At 43.9% G+C, this 4,941-nt stretch overlaps 1 long non-coding RNA gene across 1 annotated transcript; it reads right to left on the reverse strand.

Moving 5' to 3' along the window:
* Positions 1–316: 316 nt before the first annotated feature.
* Positions 317–1,172, reverse strand: LOC117077401. The gene is made up of 3 exons (XR_004434751.1): positions 1,143–1,172; positions 896–1,049; positions 317–560 (listed from the first exon to the last, which is right to left on the reverse strand). It is a non-coding gene; the product is annotated as an uncharacterized LOC117077401 (long non-coding RNA).
* Positions 1,173–4,941: the final 3,769 nt, after the last annotated feature.

Raw genomic sequence — 4,941 nt, forward strand, 5'->3', positions numbered from 1 at the left:
CAAAATCCCACACAAGTCCATTCTGACCTCAACTTTGGCATGAGGTGGAGTAGAAAGTGACAGGGACCTCAGATTAGATGAAAAAACCTTTTAGAAATCAGAGAGAAGAAGGCTTGCTGAGACCATATCTCTTCTAGGCACATCTGCTGACAACCCCGATGACTTTAGCCCCAAGAATCCCAGCTTTGTCCCCAAGACTGGAAAACAGCAGAGAAAATAGGAAGAAGGGGATGGAGTCTCCCCATGTCCATTTACTCCTAGAAAGCACTTGCAAGGAGCACCTCTATGCCCAATAGAAAGTGCTAAAAAAGTCAACCCACCAACTGAAGCAAGATCAAAGGAAGCACCCAGTGACTTTTGGGGGCTTTATCACAGTGAATAGAGGGTGAGGGAAGTTGACTAATCTTGAAATTGTCTTTTAATGGTTTGATTTCACGGTCCTCTTGTTACTTAAGTACCATTCATCTTCCTCCAAATCTCCACCAGGAGTTTCATATGGCTTGGCAGCTCAATTTCCTCTCAGCCTACTAGATGAGACAAAAGGCCCACCGGTCACTTATCTAGGGAAAGCACATTGTGAGCCATTAGGGTCTCAGCATCCCTCTCTTTGCAAGATATACAGCCCCCACGAGAATGGATTTATATCTCAAAACACTTGCTACTCTTGTCATCTTCATTCAGAAGCAACCCTTGTATTGATTATTCATGCTTTGGATACTGTTTAATTATCTGTCAGAACAATTGGCCACTTAGTCAAGAAGATTTCACTGAATGACAATGATGTTTGACTTGAATGTGTAACTCCAAAGGAACAATAGTCCTATATCTATTTCCCCATTTCCTGCACATATCTTCCTTCCTTTTGTTTAGACCACCCACTGTCATGCCCACCCACCACAGCCATAATGTGCTGCCAGGGGGTATTTCTCTGTTGTACGCTCTCTCCCAGGGTTCTCAGTAGCACGTCCCAAGGCCTGCTCCACATGGAGAGAGGTTGGCTCCCATGGCAGGGGTGCTAGTTCTCTTCCAATGACTCAAAGAGAATAAAACTGGAATAAAAGGGCAGCATAAAGAATGTTAAAAAAAAAAAAATTTAAAAAAAAACTAAACTAAAAGATTAAATCAGCATCTAGAAACTATACCTGTGGAAGGAAGAAACTCTGGCTCCAGACTGATCCTCCATATGGCCATCAGCATAATCTTGCTATTATTAAACACCATGTATAGACATACCTCACAATGGACTGCAGGCTGGCCAATAGTTTTAGCTCTTGATTCAATCTCTCCATCTCCCCTCACTTGCCTGGTACAGTCGAGCCCTCTGTATTTGTTCATGTTGCTGCTGTTTTTTGGACCATGACTGTCTTAGATGCTTCTCCCCGAAGTAGACATGAGTCAAGGATGTCTCATGCAATTGTTTGGGATATGATCTCAGGAAACACTGCTAGGGAAGTGGGGAGGTAAGATGCGGAAAGGAAGGAAAAAGGAGGAAGTCAGTAAAGAATGTGTTATCAAGCATGTAATGACTATGGGAGAGCAAGGCCCAAGCTCCCTGGAGACCTCAGAATTCACCTCTAAGTTGTTCCACTTGAGGGGCAAAGAAATTAGGGCATTTGTCCTCCAACTCCTACCCACCATTGACTGAGGGCTCCTCCCAGGACTTTACCTCTTCAGCCCTTGCTGCCTGCCCAGCTCACTTTAGAAAGCAAACCTCAGGCTGACAGTCATATGTGCATGCAGTAGGCAGCTGTGAAATGTCCTGAATGGTGAGCCCAACAGATATGGGCAGTAACTCCACAGTAACTGCTGCAACTCTTCATTTCCTTTTTGCTTTGACAAACTCTTGTTTATCTTTTAAGATCCATGTGAAATTCAACCTCCTCTGAGATGTCACCTCCTTCCACACTCCCTCCCCACAAGGAAGAATTAATAGCTTCCTCCTCCAAGCTCTATTAACACTATGCTCACACTTCAATTAAACCAGCAGCTATGTTTTGTTCCACTTTGTTTGACTGTTTTTCTTCCCAAACAAACTGCACAATGAGTATGGAGATCAAGTCCAAGCCATCTAGGTATTTTAGCACATTCACCCAGGCTCCTAATTTGTATTAACGGAACATCTACTCTTTGACAAACATTGTTCCAGGTACTGAGGATACAGAAGTAAAAAATATATATACACACTAAGTCCCTGCTTTTTTTATTTTAACAGTTGTGTGTGTATGTCTGTGTGTGTGTAGATAACAAATAAAAACAAATTAGTGTAAGTTGTGAGTGGTAAAAAATACAATGAAGAAAAATAGAGCCCGGTATGGAATAGTAACTAAGTATGAGTGGTTTAATCTTTTACATGGGATGCCAGGGGAAGACCTCTCTGATGAAACTGCATTAGAATGTAGATGTTGGATAAAATGAAGGGGTGATCCATAAGAATATTTAAGGGAAGAGAAATCTGGGCAAAAAGAATCATATGTGCAAAGGCCCTGTGTTGAAAGCATGAGGGTGTGTTCTGAAAATAGCAGGAAACACATAGCCCATGCCAAGCTCATGGCTGATTTAATCATGCATTGACTGTAAGATTCACCCACAAGTCCCTTATTTGGCTAAGCTGTCTCTCATCCTATGCACTTCTCTATCATTGCACTTACATATGATACTATAATTAAATGTGCAAAGATATAGGGACTGTGTCTTCTGATCCTTTTTGTGTCCCTGGTGCCAAACTCAGTACCCGTTCTGTTGTAGGTACTCAAAAATTGTTCCTTAAACTTAAGCCCTTATTATTCTCCATATAAAACTTGGCAAAATAGAAATCAAGTCACAGAAAGGGTCCATTTGAAGTGCACACACATGCTACAGAGCACCTCTGCTTGCAGATTAAGATGAACACAGATGCTGGAAAATAGCTTCAGAATTCTTGAAGGCAGTGGCCATTCTTGGCTGAAACTAGGACTCTTTTGAGAGTTACAGCCCTAAAACGTGTAGCCCTTTCTTTCAGGGGCATTGAATTGTCTCTGGTGGTTGAGCACATTTTACAGTCTGATCAGAGTGGATTTTGTGTGCTAAAAACAAGGATGTATTACAACTTTCATGAATGAACACAGCCTGCAGTCCTCCAGAAACCCCCAATGTTCAGTCTCTTCCTAGAGCAGAGGGAGCAGCTGCTCGGAACTGACTCAGAGGTGGGCCTGAGTGATTGTGTTTCAAGGTAGTAACAGATGACACAGCCTGTTTCAGAAAAAATGTCATGAGCCTTCACATTAGTAAGGACGTTTAGGGTTGCAAGGACAATAGTGTTTTGTCTATCCAGCAAGCTCTGCCCTTCCTTTAGGAAATTATATCTTCCTACTCCAAACATATGATTGGAGGGAGGGAAGAGCTGGCAAGCACAGTTCCCTTGGTTACAGCATCAGTGGTCCCATGAGGTAAGTAGTCTTACTATCCCCATTTTATGAGGGAATAACCTGAGGTTCAGCATAATGAAGTTTCTGCCCAAATTCACAAAGCTAGAAAGTAATAGGGCCAGTGGTCAAACCCAGTTCTTTGTGATTCCAGGGTTCTTGCACTTCATTGGAAATGACAGGAAATAGGGCAGCAACAGGGCAGACGGGATACGGACAGGAACTGGAAGCTGACATCAAGGTAACATGGTGCTAGTAAGCTCAGGCCCCAGAGCTCAGGCCAGAGTCAAGGTAAAGGATCTGAGCACGTCCATACTGAAACTAGATTTAGTAACCAGCTAAAGAACAGGATTCAGAAATCCAAGTGGACTTTCAATGGTTAAAATTTCTCATAAAGACACTACGTTGGGGTCGGAGGTTAAGGTGTAATCTATAAAGGCAAAGAGCAGTTCCAGCAAGGTTGGGAACATTTGGAGAGAGATGGGAATGCATTCCCCTTTCCCAAGAAACCAGGAGTCAGAGCAAGACCATGCCCCAACTCTGCAGAGACTTGGTTTGCATCTGGGAGGTGACTGGGGGCAATCCACGGGGCCCCATTTAAACAGAATCTTCATATGCCAATTCTAATAGGCTTACCCTGGAAGTACTACCAATTTAAAGTCACTCTTGAGCTGTGATTTTAATAGCTTCAGAGAGCAGCCAAACCAGGGGGTATTGCCAAGCCTATCAGTGATGGCCCTGTATCAACATAGGATCTCAAGGGGCAGAAGGCAGAGTGGGGTCTCTCAGAGGCAGGGCCCTGTATTGGTCAGGGCTCATCCAGTTGTAAGTGACAGACTCAATTCAAGCTAGCTTAGGCAAAAGAGGCAAAGCTTACCATACAAGAACCACATCACAGGCAGGCAAGATCACCTAGAACGAGGGACTCAACAGCAGTTCATTATCCCTTCTCTTCTCATGTCTTTGCTTTCTGCTAAGAGGCCTCATTTCCTTTCTTGAAGCTGAAATCATCTTTCCCAGAAGCTCTGGACACGTATTCTCTCAACTTCGTCATCCGAGAAAGAAAGCTCCAATTAGATATATCTCAGAAAAAGCCCTGATTTGCCCATTTCAAGACCAGTCACTGTTGCCAGGGAGGGAGGCACTATGATTGGCCCCATCAGGTCAAGGATGTGGGGCATCAGAAATGGTAGCCTTTACCGGAACTTCATAGAGCTGTAGGTGTCAGGTGGAGGGTGGGCAGTTCCCCAAAAAGAGTGAGAGGATAGCAAGGACATGACTCCACAGGAACTGCTGAGACCTGGTCAGCTACACCAGTAGTATCTACTTCAGCTCCAGGACCTTTTGCCCTCCTCAGTCCAACTCCCCTTCCTCCCTGGTGAGAACAAAGGGAGGGAAGGGAGTCCTCAGCCTATTCATTTCAAGAAATAAAGCAGTTAGAGAGTCTGGGCTCTTTCCTAGGTGAATGGGAAAAGGGAGATGGTCTTTGCTATGGAGAAAAGGAACAGAAACAAGACTAATACTTAGTGTTTATTGGGCT

Source organism: Trachypithecus francoisi, unplaced genomic scaffold (genome assembly GCF_009764315.1).
Source record: "Trachypithecus francoisi isolate TF-2019V2 unplaced genomic scaffold, Tfra_2.0 Lachesis_group0, whole genome shotgun sequence".
NCBI lineage: Eukaryota > Metazoa > Chordata > Mammalia > Primates > Cercopithecidae > Trachypithecus > Trachypithecus francoisi.